Source organism: Micrasema longulum, unplaced genomic scaffold, assembly GCF_059751315.1.
Source record: "Micrasema longulum isolate JH-2025_06_02 unplaced genomic scaffold, ASM5975131v1 h1tg000382l, whole genome shotgun sequence".
Classification (NCBI taxonomy): Eukaryota; Metazoa; Arthropoda; class Insecta; order Trichoptera; family Brachycentridae; genus Micrasema; species Micrasema longulum.
Window position 1 is genome coordinate 208,539 of NW_028277583.1, and position 17,334 is coordinate 225,872.

At 31.8% G+C, this 17,334-nt stretch overlaps 1 protein-coding gene across 2 annotated transcripts in view; it reads left to right on the forward strand.

Annotated features, from left to right (window-relative positions):
- The window catches only part of sNPF-R (short neuropeptide F receptor), a 249,233-nt gene that overhangs the window by 84,730 nt on the left and 147,169 nt on the right, over positions 1–17,334 (forward strand). For both annotated transcript variants that reach the window (XM_088225699.1, XM_088225698.1), the window contains exon 2: positions 335–388. The gene's annotated coding sequence lies outside the window, so the exon portion shown is untranslated. The remainder of the gene's footprint in view (positions 1–334; positions 389–17,334) is intronic.

Sequence of the window (17,334 nt, forward strand, 5' to 3'; positions counted from 1 at the left end):
TAACTTCGTGATTGACAATGGAATGGTTTTTGTCCATATGGGCGACTCTATTAGCCAGAAGTGTATTATTACTCCAAGCATATTACGTATTTCAGATTTGACGTCAACTTCGTACATCGGATTTTATCAGGTTTTGGAACAGTTTTTGATTAAATTATCATTATCCAATCGAGATCATGACAATAGGGATTTCAAACTTTTTAAATTCCTCTTCAACATTTCATGGCATAAACTGTAAAACCTGTTTCTTTTATAACTTTAAAACTACAATTAACTCGTGTACAATTTTGGCCAAATTAAGCTGTCAATAAGTTATTGTTTTATTTTGTTTCAGATTTTCATTCCAATAGATAGAGATTTGAGCTGATTAATTCGCCCTGCAAATAAGGTAAGATATTTATTTATTTATTTGTTTTATTTTATAAATTTATTGCATAAATAAGTTAATATATTTTATTTTAGTGAATATTTATAAAACTAGTGAATTAGAAAATGAATACGGAGCGTCTTCTGGTTAAGATAGTCTCGATTTAACACGGCTCAGCCAGTCCTAAGGTGGAGATTAAAAAATGTACACACATACAAACATTAAAATGTTTAAAAGTATTTTTATAATATTTTAATTACAAAAGTTTTGCAAAATTGACAATATACGAAAGTAAAGTTGAATAATAATAGATAAAACGTCCATATTTCTTTTGTTCAAAAATTGCACGATTTCTAAATAGAGACGAAGTAATTATCATTAATATTAAGAGCATTAGCTCTGTAGTCAAACATTTTAATAAATTTTATTAAATATTTGTAAAAAACCACTAACCGATATTTTTTATGTCTATATATCGTCATCAGGACACTAATTAAACTAACATGCATTATCCCGCTATACACCTTCAACAGAAAATAATATATATATATATATTTTAGTTCCTGATACAAAATATTTTTTAAAGTTTTTTCTAGTTTCTACATTATTCCTGTTTAAATCACGTCTGAAGAAACATCTTCTCTATCTTTCTTAACCTCTCCTTTCTTTTCATAACTTTTTTTTAAATTAGCATAAATTTAAGATAATTTATATTTTTCTGTATTATTTTTTTTTCCTATGGAAAATGTTTTAAAATTTTTATTATACAAATATTACTTTTATTTTATTAGTTAGGTGGAAAAAAAAGGCATTTGGCAATAAACCCGCTAATGTACAATTAACATCATGTATAAAAAGTTTAATTATTTTTTTCATTCTTTAATATAACCTTTAAGCAATCTGCCAGCTTCGACAGTGATCTCACATCGCTTGGAATTACGCGTTCTATTTCCGGAGTGTTTGAAAAAGCTTTGAATATAATTGTTCGGGCATTTGGTGTTCAATAGTTAGCCACTTGAGCTGCGGAGATTTTTCTTACACCACAATGTAAACAAGTAAAGAGCTTTACGACTCTATTCGCCCACATCGTAGATACACACCAGTCACCAGCACAGAATTTTTAACCAGGGAGTCAGTATAAAAAACAACGTAATACAATTTACATTTAAATGAAAAATCTTGCCAACAAAATTCTAACAAACGTCACATAAGTGTGAGGAGTCACTATGCTGGCTTTTAGTCGATGTTAAAATTACCTAGGTCACATCAAAGTGCTAAAATTTGTGCTGCCATTTCAAATCGTTTTTAGGTTAGAAAATAATATGCAAAGGAAACAGTCTAAACGGTTGGTATGTAAACAGTCACGTGCACAGAGTTTTTAACTCCATTTCAATTTTTTAATTAGTAATAAAATAAACGTGGACCACTTTCTCGATTATATGAGAAAATCGATTTGAGGCGTTTGAGGTTATTTATTTGACATTTGATCTTTGACGGTTTTTTATCAAAGAATTATTGAAAAAAATGCTAGCAAAAGCGATGAAACTGGTCACTGGATATTCCAAATTTGTGGATTAATGTATCACTCATATTTTATTTATAAAATAAATTACAATGAATCTCCATCAAGAATTTTCACTTACAAACTTAAAACTTATATTTCCATTAGCAAATAATACTTTTTAGTCGATAAAAGTTAACCGAGAAAATGCATGTTTTTTTTTAATGGTTAAACACACATTTTCTTTACCAGCACTTGTTTTTTTTCTTATATAATGAACACAGGACATTATTCTTGATCGAATAAAATTATAGATTTGACATTTGACCTTGAACTATGTTTTCTTATTATTAATTAGAAAAACCGTAAGATAGCACTCATTCTCTTTTGTTATATATAGGTATAATAAAGAACAATGCCTAACAATCACTAGTACTGATGGATTGATAACTGAAGTAAAATGTACAATGTACATGATCTCAAACATACATTTTTTGTGTCTAAAAAATAACTTCTTTATAAAAAGCAGGCATTTGTAGTTTGTGCCTTCAACACGGCTGACAAACCGTATTATGCTCAATGAGGAAGTTCAAAGCTATCATTTTTTTTAAAATGTGGTAAAATTAAAGCACTTTCTCGAAAATGTATGAAAAAAAAAAGATCTAATTTGCAACGTTGAAGGTAAATACGCGTTTAAAATAGTCAGTAAAATAAAGCGTTTTCATGTTGTTGTTGTAACCGGCAACAGATATCCGATTTTCGCGAGTACCTAAGTTTTTCGACGTTAAGCGTGTTTTGACGTTAAGCGTATTTGGACGTTTAGCGACTTTTGACGTTTAGCGACTGTAAATTGTACTTGTACAATCAATTTTTAACAAATTACAATAGGGATGGAGAACTTTTTAGATAAAGGAATAGGCACGTGTTGATCTAATGACTCCCTAGGGATGAAATCCAGTCTTTTCTTAACAAACATTTGATCAAACTCAGAATATTTAAATTAGTTTTTAAATATTAAATAAAAAAAAAAAAACTTTTTGGTTTTCATACAAACTAATCCGATTTTGACAAAAAATATCGTAAAATGCCTGAAGTCACTGAAGTTTAATCAAGTTGAGGTGATGCTTCATAGAACGACAGGTTCAACTTGTGTTCTGAAAATAAGAGTTGTCGCATCAGGCCGCATCAACATTGCCGTGCAAAACGTGTAGTAGAGTTAAAAAGACTAAGTATCTTTATAAGTTTACTGTGAATTAAAATGTCGCACCCTTTCACGCTGATACACATTTACTGACCGCTGCGCGTAAAACACTAATTCCCACAAAATACAAGTTAAAACACAAAATGGGTGCTTATTGCCTCATCTGGTGTATATATTTTATATGTATTGATTAGTTAAATCCATGTTGTTGGATTTAACTAATCAATACATGAACGCGCGACGTTTCGCAAAGGATTGTCAAAATTACAAAAATTTTAAAAGTCATGGCGACAATAATACGATACATAAAAATAAAATACTTTTTTTTGGCTTAATTTCATAGTCTATTAAAAATCAAAAAAATATGCAAATAAATCAAACATCCTCATTGTTTGCGCAAAATTTTTCTATTTGTATAATTTTTTGATACTCATTACACATATTTTTTATGAAAATTTAGTAGAGTAGTCACTGATTATTCAGGGAACGCAAGCTAATGGTACCCACATTTATAATATGTGGGCTTTTAAACTTGGGACTAACCAAATCGTACACGAGGAATGAATAATTACTCAAATCATCATTTGTCAAGACGTGTGTGTTATTTAAACTTTCGTATAGTGGTTATGTGTTTTTTTAATAGACTGGTATTCAAACCGCGAGTGGTCTTTTTTTAGCGCCATATTTTCGCTTCCCTAATTCGTTTTAAACGGCACGTCGAAATTGTAATTTGTAATTTGAAATATGAGCGTCAAGATTTTTTTAAATGTTATTAATCATCATTTTCATCATTCTTTTCACGCACCTAATAGTGCATAGGACACGGTTTCAAAATAACCCTGTGTTAAAATATATTAATATGAATAATTTATTTTTTTACATTAATTGAACGTAGTGGTTATGAATAAAGCAGCCAGTTCACAATTAAAAAAAAATTAGAGATATTGGTGTTATTTATTTATTTATTTTACAGAAACAAACAATCAATAATAATTAGCTAACATAATAAAGAAAAGGTTTAAAGACAGACCAGTGAAGTTTCTAAATAATAATTATAAATATCAAATGGTGGTACAACAAAAAGGTGTGTTTGTGTATATTTGTATGAGAGTAAATGTAGAGTTGTGAGGGTGTGTATTTGTTTAGGAGTAAGTGTTCAAGTGTGTGTAAGCGTGAGCATCATTTAATTGCAAATAGGAGCGTTTTGCAGTCAGAAAGGATGAGTCTTAATTTGTTTTTAAATAAATTAAGGGGCATGTTAAATATGTCAATAGATAAAAAAGAATAAAAATTTGAGCAAGAACGATAGAGGAAAGAGTGTTGTGCATAGTTAGTGCTACTGACTGGCAGATGGAATAAATACTTATTTCTTGTCACGCGAAAGGGGAAAATAAAATAAATTTTGGAGAGGAGGTTAAAAGAGTCTACATTATTGTTAAAATAATTCATTTAAATTGCATAATTTTTTGTCTGTTTTCAACGGTAAAAAATCCATTTGGTTTAGTAGATTGCCTGTACGTGCAAAACAATTTATTGTGTTTATAACTTAGGTATTTTAAACATTTTCGTTTGAACATTTTCAATCCTTTCAATGTTTGTTATGTTTAGTGAGCTCCACACAACGGATGCAAACTCCAAGTTACTGCGTACAAAAGTGTTGTACATATAGTGTGGTGTAAGATCAATTGTATGAACGGCTGAAAACAGCCAAGCCGCTCTCATAAATAAACTGTCATAAAAACCTTCTGAAAATAGCATTGATCACAAAATCGGCATTTCTCAATTTGCAGAAATCACCCACATCAATGGAAAAATCTAAAGGTATAGATGCTGATAGGTAGATTAATGTCTCTTGAAATCCTGTTCTCTTAAATACATTAAATAAACGTGTTTAATTTTTATAATTTATTAATTAAAAAATACCTGTAATAAAAATACATGTTTTAATATAAATTTTCACCTTATAAATTCAAACTTTGATTAAGGTATTATTCAATATGGCTGTTTTATACAAAATGCGAATTTTGTGTAAAATCTTAAAATTTTATATGTCTACCAGTGTTTGTCGCGTAAAGTTTTAAAAACATGAAATTGTATGAGGTTAGCTCAAGGACGTGTATGTTTTAAATTATATATAAATTCCGTTTTTTATTTTTTTTAAAATATAAGGATCTTGTATTTATTCTTAAAATACAATTAATAAAGTTACAGTTAAAACAAAAAACCAAACAAACCACCATCACGTCGGTTTCCCGTAAGGGTAGGCAGAGAGGATAAAACGCCACATCACTCTAGCTTTGCATACATATTTCCCTTCCTTTACATTTATATATCTTCTCATGCACGATTTTTCCGACTTTTAACATGTCCATCTTCAAGTATTTTTTGGATTTAGTAATGCCACGTCTTTCTCGGTCTTCCTTCATTTCTGCATTCATCAACATTCGCATCGTAAATGTTTTTAGCCGTTTATATTTATTCAATACAATTAATAAAATAACAGTTTTAATACAACGATTTAATGTCAAAATCTCCGTAAATAAAACAAAGAGCATGTTAGCCTCAAGATAGAATGCAAACTTGCAATATTTACATATGTAATTTTTCTGTACGTGTGATGTCACTGAACATTTCCTATACGGCTTTACTGATTTACGTGCAGTTTTCAGCGAAATGTAGGCCTTTGCACTGTGCGTGTTCGTAGATATAATTTTTAAAAATTGAATCTGTAAAAAAAAGCTAGAAGCATAAATCTTCTTATCATAAATCTTCATTTCATCGACTTACCGGGGTTGCATTCAACGAGAATGCATGTACAAGAAAATGGAAGGATGTTGTTTTTTGTGTTTATTTTTTAATGTTTACAAACACCATTAGCTTTTTATTTCTAATGAGATTATTTTTTTACATTACTTATAATTTCTTTCCAATAATTTGTTTTAACTGGACTAATTTAACTGTCATTTAATATTTTTTTGAAAATCGCGTTCATAAATAAGGTGCACCCCTGTTAGTGAAAAGAGCTGTGTTTGACATTTACGAAAAGAATTCGATATTTGAAAATAAATAATTTTAAGTTTTGGAATTCAATCATAAACAAGTATCTAGGTACCTATTTATCAATGAAAAGTAGCAGGAAAGCCAGCGTTCGGACAGGACAACGTCTGTCGTGTCTGCTAGTTTACAATAAAATAATAAAGCAAGTAATGCACTTTAAGTACTTGGGTGTTGACATTTTCTGCAGCAACGACCTCTATGAAGAAGTAAGAGAACAAACAAATAAAGCTACTGTTGTGGCTGGATGCTTAAGAAATACTTCATGGAGGAACAAACATATGCTGAAAGAGAGCAACGTAAGAGTTTATAAATCCCGCGCTAGACCTATCATGACATACAGCATTGACACTTAGGGCCGAACCCACTAGAACAAAAAGCCTCCGACCCATTGCGGGAACGACAATCCGAGACAGAGTAAGAAACTCAGAAATAAGAAGGATCTGTGACGTCGAAGATGTTGTGTTATGAGGAAGATTGAGAAGACGTTTCTGGAGAGAGCAGTTTCAAAAAGAGTTGTGAATATAGTGACAGGTGCAATACCGGTTGGCAGCTGACCCTCCGGAAGACTACCAAAAAGATGCGGTACAGTTGAACGTCCGTATCCCAGGAACAGGCTCCGAGCAATAACAGAATGCCATCCTAGAGATAGCAGAAGAAGAAGAAGAAGAAAAAGAAGAAGAAGTCGATTACAGTATTTACATATGTCATTAATTTTATTTATTTATTCATATAAAGACACATATTACAAAACAAATAAAAACGTATCCCTAATTCTATGCCACTAAGACCCTTGTGTTGTGGAAGAATGTGGAAGCTAACATATAATTAAAAAATAATATAAATAAAAATTGTTACATAATCATCATCATTCGAAGATCTTTCGCGTTTCTCTGTCGGTTGCCAGCTCCTGTGAATCCTTTCAAATCAGGTTAATGTCCCGTAGTTCTAACATAAACTGCCGACAAACAGAAAGCAGTGGACGTCCAGGACGTCGAGAACCTGATGCCTTGTAAAGTAGGCAAGCGTGGTTAAGACTCTCAAGAGGCATTCGCAGTACATGGCCAAGCCAACCGTATTGCTTTCGCTTGATGTGAGTTATAACCGGAGTTTGCTGCGTCCGTTCTTTTATTTCTTCATAACTCACAAAGTCAAACCACCTCACACCCAAAATTCTTCTGAGACGCCTATTCTCGAAACCAAGATTTTTTCTGTTTTGGGCCCAAGTGAGGTGCCACGATTCGCATCCGTGGAGGGGGATAGGTGTTATGCAGACGGCATTTGGTTTTTTTCTGAGTAAATATCCGATCTCCAAAAAGCCTTCATACTTATATATTTATTTATTTACGGCATTTCTGCCATTTACATATATGTGGTATAAAGAGTGCTCAAAAATAAAAATCGAGTATGAAATATTAATACAATATTTGAGTTTGTCCAAATGTTCGTGGACACAAGACTGGATTTCACTCCCTCGGGAGTCATTAAGATTAACAAATTACAACAGGGATGGAGGATACCTTAAATAAGAGAATATGGAAGTCTAGGCATTTATAGGGCTTATGACCTGTCATTGGCTGGTTTAAGGTTTAAGATATATTAATATACTCGTACTATACACATTATAAATTACTTAAAATACATATATATTTTAAAGAAATTATACAATAACAAAATACATTAATCAATCAAATTATAACTATTCCAACCCAATCTCCTGAAGTTGATTTGCTCTTTTTGATAAAAATATGTTGGTCACTTTTTTTTTTAAGTTAGGCAGAGATAAACTAAATTTATCAAAACATGATGCATATTCATTCCCGCCATACTGTTGACTGTGGCACCTAGTATTCCTAGCCTCACTCCCAGCTCTTTTTGAAAGCTGCCATTTTCCGTAACATATAATTCTAGGTATTTAAATCTCTCGACCCTTTTGATAACTTGGTTTGACAGAATCAGGGGATTTTGGGCATCAAAGCATAAAGTGTTCACAGTACATTTCGCAATATTGATTTTTAAACCCATGCATGCGGAGTACCTATTGAGGCTATCTACAGCGGCCTGAAGACCCCTGACTGAATCGTCAATTATAACCGCATCATCGGCATACTCTACATCGCAGAGTTTTTGGGAGGAGGAGATTGATATTCCTCGATCTAGTGGAATTGACTTTCTTAGGATGAAATTCAAAACAGAAACAGGCAATAAATATTAATTTCAATAAACATTTGAACAATTCGCGTAATAGTTATTAAATAATATCTGATTATTTCTTTTAATATACTTTGTTTTTCCTCTAATTATTGAGATTTAATACGGGACAGTCTAAAAAGCCACTAGTTCGAGAATATGTAAACTTTAAACTAATTTGAAATAAATTAATAAATTTCACTCTGACGTATGAAACCTATTTCTCAGAGTTCTTTCTAGTATAATCAAAAACTATTTAATTCAAAACCTTTTAACAAAACAGAATTCCAAAGTTAGACGAAAAAGAAATAAAATATCTCAACAACTAGCATGGATAATACGTTAAAATCCGCAAAAACCAAGAGTGTTTTGGCTAAATTCCAACGCGTCTCAATGCTATATCTTTCTTTGTACTAGATGCCATATGGCTCCAGTTATCATTAAAATAGAAAGCCTTAATGTGTCTTAAGATATCAAATAGATTCAGATATATACGTTATAACTAAAGACAGACGTTAAAAAACGTGCAAATATTGATCTTTACTACGCCAAAAATACGAGTGTTAATCATTGATGAATTGGTTAATAATGTTACGTAACTTAGATGCAGCTGGTGAGAATCATAACAGTCCCAGTGTAGCGATAGAAGTGATACGATGAATAATAAATGTACTTATTATTTTTATGACTTAATATTAATTGGTAGAAGAAGCGTTCAGTAAGCGCCAATAGGTTACTATCAATATACGCAGTGACGGTATTTCCATAGAAGCCCAATAGCCCAGGCTTGCCTTACAGTTTCATATGAAAATTACCAAATCTAGACTAAACGTTTAATAATAATTCATTTCGTTGTTTTAATTTTACGCCGCATAAGAATAAGAGACCTGTTCTACGTCCCACTGTTCGCATCTCGAGATCCGAGCTACACGAAATCCATGTGCGCGAACGCTACGACGCCGACGTGTATCTTCCTATCTTGCTCACTCATGTAGGCTTTTTCTTGGGCTTTTGTCATGGCACAATTTGCATGTGATGCAAACAGTAAACTCTTAATACATTGGTCTATATATGTTGCGATTTATATGAGGGTTAGAAACAAGCTTCTTTAGGGTCAAGTTAGCAAAGAGCGCCTCTCGTATATTGTATCGAACGTACTTAACGATTGTTTATCATACTTTTGTTGTTGTTTTTCTCTAAATCGATTAAAGACTCGCACTGACTAAGATTTTTAGTAATTTACAAGCATTTTCGTGCAAACGTTATATGTAAAATGAGTTCGGAGATGGCCGACGTTCCCTTTTTATTTGCCTATCTACTACGATGAACATTTTCCTATAACATATATCAAATATAATTTTTCATTATTATATTTATGTATCTATGGGTTCCGATGACTACTATTCAACTCTACGCATGTTATATTATATTGATGTTACTTTTTGGTAATGATTGATATCTGAAGAACAACATTTATATAAAATATCGTTGTGTTTTCATTATTAAGTTTATAACAAACTTAAAAAGATAATCTTATGCATATTTTCATAAGATATTGTTATTCGTCATAATATGCTTTCTAGAAGCTTTGTAGACTGTACTACTGTAGTGAAGAATTTATGCATCATGTTTTCACACAAGTGAATTATTCATCATATTCTTTCCGCACCTAATGGTTCATAGGGTACTGCATTAGTACACCAATCACAGTGTATCTTGATAATTTTTGTAAGACAATATATTTATTGGCTTGCCTTACTGGTAAACCCTAGGCACGTTACAAGCTACTGCAATATATAGTCATGTGAATAGTTTTATGCGTTAAAGTGAGTATTTTCCAAGCAAAAAAATAATAATATTCGCTTTGTATGAAAACAACAGATCTCCGACAAGTTATTTAATTTAGCAAAATATTACATATTTTTATGTACGAAAATAAAATAACATCAACAATTTATTTTAGTAAAATATCTGAAAAAAAAAATTATTGAGCCATTTCCAATTCATATAAAAAATCATTAACTGTATATATTATACTAATACAGCTTGCATACCTGCACACAAGTGCAGCACAAAATTATTATTGAGTAATAAGGAGCGAGATTTTTTTTCTAACAATAAAAAAAAAAGAAAAGATAAATACTTAAGTTCTTATTGTTTACTTAAATATTTTAAATTTCAGATCATTTCCGACAAGTTGTAAATAACTTGTGCTGGAATAATAGAAAATGGGTTGTGATTGAGTGGAATTTGATTATGGGACCTTTGGTCCGTAAGTCCACTATACTACCATGGGACGACAACTTAACACAATTACCTTCCAAAATAAAAAATAAAAAAAAATATAAAAGTACTCAATGCCAAAATAAAGCGGTGTTGTATGGTATATAAAGTACTAAGTAAAAAGAAAGTCAACCGTAGGAAACTGGACTCCATCCAAAGACGAAAAGCTGTCAGATCATGCAAGGAATACATAACAATCTCCCTGGTATCAGCTCAGGTTTTGAGTGGATTCCCTGATTTTATGAAGTTCTTTATTGGCCCACTACAAGTATAGAATATCCTTCCTGATCCCAACACTTAAAGATAAAATAAAGGCTTTTATTGAAGCAGAAAAATCCCCTTTTATGAAACATTAACATTCTGTATGATAAACAAGGTAAATAATTGCTGTCGTTTTCAAACTGGTTTGACTTCCCCGCCAACCGCGTGCTAAATCTGGCCCGCGTGCGCCGCACCGCAAATGCTCGCCACTGGGGCCGCGCACTTAAAAATGCGATCAAAGGAAAAATTTATGAATTTTCCTCGTTTTCCAAAAAGTTTGCCCATATTCACTGTATGTACATAATATCCGCAAGCACATACGCATTACAAAAAAAATACGATCATTTTGAAGAATCTCTGATAGCATCCGCACATACTGTTTTACCTCCCGGCTTCCAGAATCAACCTGTCTTTGGTTATGCCGGTTGGAAAAGCAGTCAGGCAGCTGAACATGATAAATCACTTTGGAGATCGACACCTTTCACAACAGTCAAACCATGTTTAATAGCAAATACGCTTTTGAGGAGTATTGTGCCTTCATAAAATCGAGCCATTGCTTGAGAGTTCCCGGCCTGGTATGATGTCCCAATTTTAGGCCTTAAATATTTTGATTTTTTGTAATGTTATTTTGGTCCAAAATAAAACGATTTGAAAATTTCTTATAAAATTGGCTTAAACAACACGTAGAAAGAAAATTGCGTTCCGTTTAGGGAATTGTCTACACAATTACATTATTGGTCCAGTTTTGAGACGGCATATTTAATAAAATTTTGACTTTAGAAATGACTCTTCAACTGTGCCATTTTGAATGAAAAGCTAAAATAGGTGTCTCCCAGAAAGCAGTTCTCAATATTAATTGACTAACTATCGTATAAAGGACAAAGCGGAAACGAAAGCACACATTTCTTGTGTGTAAACAATTGATTACTACAACACCTGATGACAAATTATTGCTGACATGCGCGGATATCAGCTATATCGATAAAATCACTGACAGCTAAGGAAAAAGTATACGAAATCTAATTTCCACTATAAATCAAAGTAAACACTGCACAGTTTATAAAAAGTAACAACCCCAGTTCCATTATTTACATTTGCAGCATATAGTCCAGTTCAGTGCTCAGAGACTCAACGTAAAACGTCTACGTAGTTACTCTCTCTGTTAATGTGTTTATACGGCATGTAATAAACACTCTTCAATGCATATCATCGTTTTCTCCTGTCACATCCAACTAGGTAGGAGCTCCTGCGTTTTCCTCACGCATCAACCCCGACACAGGTACACGAGTATTTGATCTGTTGTTGAGTCACAAAACTATGAACTTGCTATAGTGCTTCAGTACTGATTATCCAGTATCAATTAAAATTGTTAGATGGTGCGTTAAATAAGTGTGGCTTGCCACTTACCAATAAATCGTTTAAATCTATTACTTTTGCGGCTATTCAGAATTTACCACTGGAAATGTTTGATTAATTTCCCCGGGGTATATTGCGATTGTGAGTTAAATTTATTCGAAATTACAATTCAGGGAAATTTGTATATTTGATTTTAGAACTCATTTTGATATTGGCAATGTAATGTGCAACCATTTGAAATAATTATACTTCGAGTGTGTCAACATAAGTTTTCAAAATCAAATATTACGTTTGTTTTTCTCCTAAAATTCAAAGTTAGTTAGGGAATATTTTGTCGTTTAACTGAAAATATTCCACATTCATTTTAATTATTACCTTTTCTCATTACTGAGGATCACAATCAACAACAACACATTAATGAAAATAATTAAACAGGCGTGGAGAAAATCTTAAGATGGGAATTTTCCATTTCCTGTTTTAATTGAATGCGAATGATTGGAAAATAGCTGTACTTGATATCCAAATATCTGCGTAACTCAATCGGCTCTTACGTACATAAAAGATGAACAATTGTGAACAGCTTAATGACTAAGAAATCAGAATAGAGGCTTAGTGTACTACACTAGAAGCGCCCACCCCTTTCCTGAAATAGTTCACAAATACTTCAGTTGCACATATTCACTGCCTGTGTTTTAAAAACTAATTTGTTATTTTTTATTATTTCATAATCAAACCACAAAAATAAGGAAATAGGTAATTTTTTAAATATTTCATTGTATCTCTCATTGCAATATTCTCAATGTGTGATTGATAAAATTCACAAACATGGAAAGTAAGTTCACCGTATCCTATCTTCCTTATATGACAGCGAAGGAATATATTGCTAGTTCTGAATTGGGACTGCGGTCATTCTTCCACGATCCCGCTTCAAACGGAAGAAGAACGTAGTAATACTATCAAAATAATCAACGACACATATCTCCTATACATTTAGACATAAAATTTTTTTTTTTCGTTATTTTTATTTTTTAACAACAACAACAACAAACCATCACGCCGTTTCCCCGTAGGGGTAGTCAGTGAGAATAGAACGCCATAAAACTCTATCTTGGCATACAGACCTCGCTTCCTCTACATTCATACATCTTCTTATGCACACACGCCGATTATTCCTACTTTTGACATGTCCATCTTCAAGTATTTGATGGACTTGATCGTGCCATGTCTTTCTCGGACTTCCTCGTTTTCTGCATCCATCAACATTTGCATCGTGGATCCTTTTAGTCGTTCTTTCGCTGTCCATTCTCTCTACATGTCCAAACCAACGCAGCACCCCTTTCTTGATTCTGTCAATAATGCATGTCTCAGCCTTACACACTTCACGGATCTTGACATTTGTGCACCTATCATACATCGTTTTACCACACATTCGCCTGAGGGGTCGCATTTCGACAGCATTCAACCTACTTTTATCATTATTTTTCCAATTCCATACTTCGCTCCCATACATTAGAGTTGGAACTAGAACTCCGTTGTGAACTGCTAGTTTAGCCTTCTGCGATAAACATTTGTTTGCCAAAGTAGATTTTAGTGCACAGTTCACCCTGTTCCCGGCACTCACCCTCCTTTCAATATCTTATTTTTTATATGCCTTAAAATGATTTACGATTCACATGATATGTTAGCGTGTTCAATGAATGAAACCGTAGTGTTATAATATGTACATATAAACTTTTTATCCTTTTTTCTCGTTTATCTATTGTTTATTATTTGAAGTGTTTATTTCCACACGATATGTAATTTTAGTAAAATAAAAGGTACAACGTGCCGTGTAAATTGATAAATAATTTAACTTTGCTGTTCACGCATGTGACGTGTAAAATTCCCATTCTCAATTATATGTTAGGTTACTCTTTTACTTCGTACTCCGCAACACGCGACACATTGGTAATCTTTCTATTGTATTATTTATTTATTTAAAGATATTGTCCATTTATACAATTCATAGGGTTAATTATATTACAATAACGGAACGGTTAAAAACAATAAAAAAAAGAAAGAAACATTGATAAACATATGGGACATCAAGACAAGATATGGACTAATATTAGTGATTTATCTCCGATTTTTGATAAAATATTTTTTCTATTCCCAATGAGCATTAATTATTTAGTAAAAAATATTTAAGGAGATACTTAAATGTATCACGGAATGTTAAATCCGAATGTTTAAAGACAGGTTGGATTTTACTCCCTAGGGAGTTTTTAGTATCAAAATTAATTACAACAGAGAGAAAAAAATATTTTTGAAAGGAAAATACGCAAGTCTAGGTAATTACAGAGTTTGTAATCTGTAACTAGCTGGTTTAAGGGGGCTACTTTATACACTCTGCAGTATTCGCCATTCTGCCTATGTATAAACATTCATACTTCATCAGATCATAATCTCTGAAATTGACAAGACTTTCATATTCCTTCCTCAATATTTTTTCCCTCTCTATTGCAATAAATATAAATAACCTTGTTGAACAGAACAGGACCTAACGAATGCATGCCCGGCATGCTAACTGCTACACTTTAAAGTGGACAAAAACAAAACAAAAAATAAATTTTGACTCTCGTCAAGCTTTGGTATTCTGTGTAGAGTAATTATTCGCCACTGCAATTGGGTCTCATGGATTGTTGTGATGCAAAAAAAATAAATTATAATCCTTTTTTTTAATTGCGTTTTCCATTTAAATTGAATTTTTCCACGTATTTAAAGATTTTAAAGTTTTTATTTATTTATTTTTTTGAAAGACATTTTATTACAAACTATTTGAGACATAAGTCCAAACTCTATGGAAATAAAAGTCTTGTTTTGAGTTGGGACGAGCAATTAGTTGATACTGACACATGAGTATATCATCACAGATATTATATAGGATCAGAAACACAACAATATTAAGAATAATAGTTAAAATGAAACAGTCATAAATTTCCTTTAATGAAATAGAAATTTAGTGATATAGTGGCTCTTTAGTCATAACATTCTGTTTTAAGATTTTCCTGAAATTTTCACGAGATCATTTTCTAAAAAAATTAAGTAAAAATATTAGTAAACCTTCTAATATTTTTTACAAAAAACAAACTCAGCTTCTTTATTATTTAATCAAATTCGTAGTTCTTCATTATCTAAAGTACTTAAGAATTATTAAAGTTTCGTGAAAAATGAAATATAAAATGATTAAACAGGAAACATTCCCGAGCCTTCCTTTATTAAAATTCAGATCACGAACAGAATGTTCATAAAACTAGCGTGGGTCGCTTAAGTACTAGAAATACAGCTCAAATCGTCATGAAATACAACCCTAAAGGGTATTTATAAATAAATAGTAGTGACTTCACGGGGCCAGCATTCATTTAAGTACGAATATCCCATAGCGTTTAGTACACTGATGTTATGAATAATAATGTTATAGTAAGACGAGCAGGATTTATCTCAAGATGGATGAATGAGATTAAAGTCAGCAAACGATTTGACATGTATTATTTTAGTTTTTGGTGGAATTCATATGTAGGTGTTAAAGTCCATTGATTGATGACACATACACCCACCGAAAGATTTTATCTGAAGCATAGAGCAACAACCCAAGAAGCAACTTAGCCTTTCTTATTGAATAAAATACATTATATTCTGCAAGAATATCAGTAATGCAAACAGGACGTTAATTTAGTAACAAAATCTGACTTCATATCCAAAACAACGTTCTGGAGTACATTAACTTCTTTGCCGCCATGGAGACATGAAGAACAAAAGAGCATGGCCTATAAAAGGACCTCAAGGCGTGGTAATTTCAGCATGTAGTCCAAGTCAGTCAGTTCAACTCATCATCGCTTTACTCTCAAGCTGCATAAAAAAGTGTAATAAACACGCATACAATCACCAGACTCATTTCTTTTGTCAATATCAAAATGGGATAGGAGCTCCGCTCCACCCCCGACGAAAAAAACTATCGAAATGATCTATCTTATATATCAAAAAATTCTTCATGTATCATCAGATGGAAAAGATGCTATTAATTATTAAAAATTAAATAAAAATTTATTGATTTCAAAATACTTGGTACACCTCCACTTAATTATTTGACCAATTAGCGCTTTCATCCTCTAATGGGTATCTTCAGACTGGTGAATATTATACAGTGTAAGAATAATTTATATAAAACTAAATATTATCTTTAGTGTAGGTTCATTTAAAAATAAGTTGGAAAAGACACAATACGCAATATTTCAATGGAACAGAGTGAGACAAATTATTGAAACATGTGTTGGCGGTGTACTTTAAAGAGAGGATTTTATTCTATGAAAACCATTTATTGTTTTATTACAATGTACAGGGTCCAACTAAGGGGGCTAATAAGGGTGAGTTTTTGAATTCTATCTGCCGATTTATTAAAACTCTATTGCTATTATTTTTTATCATATTTGTTTTTTATATTTCTAATCTATATAACTTTTTTTATATGTTTTTTGATTCGTCGAAATTATGTTTTAATTCATTTAAATGTGGTGCATAGTTATTTGTTAATATAAGTTATTACGTCATACCAATGGCATTTCATCAAAAATTGACAATAAATAATTTAACTCAAATAAAAATTTGATGTTTTTCATTTATTTTTAACACTCAGTGAGAAAAATGTCACCAATCTATTTTATAATCTTGGTAAATAAATACTGGGTTGTTTTCCAAAACTCACTGTTTTTAAATTGGTCAATTTTTAAGAAAAGTTATAAACAAGATGTGGGTTCGTGTAAACTGAAAAAATAAGACCAGTCCACCAGTGATAAAACACATTTTTTCCCTAAACCAACTTATTCCTAGAAATAGTAAAAAAAAAGAGGTCCAAACAATATTATAATATAGTTTGCAAGATAAGAAAGAACCTATTTATTCAAATTATATTAATCCAGATAGCTTCCTAAAAGGTAAAATCTAGTTCTTGTCTGCGAACATTAGGACATATACAAAATACTGTTGAATTAACCAACTAGTTCACGAAATTGAATAATATTTTCAGAAGTAGCATTTAGGTAAAATAATTTAGTAAGGTTAATCTTACAAAAATCTACACATGAA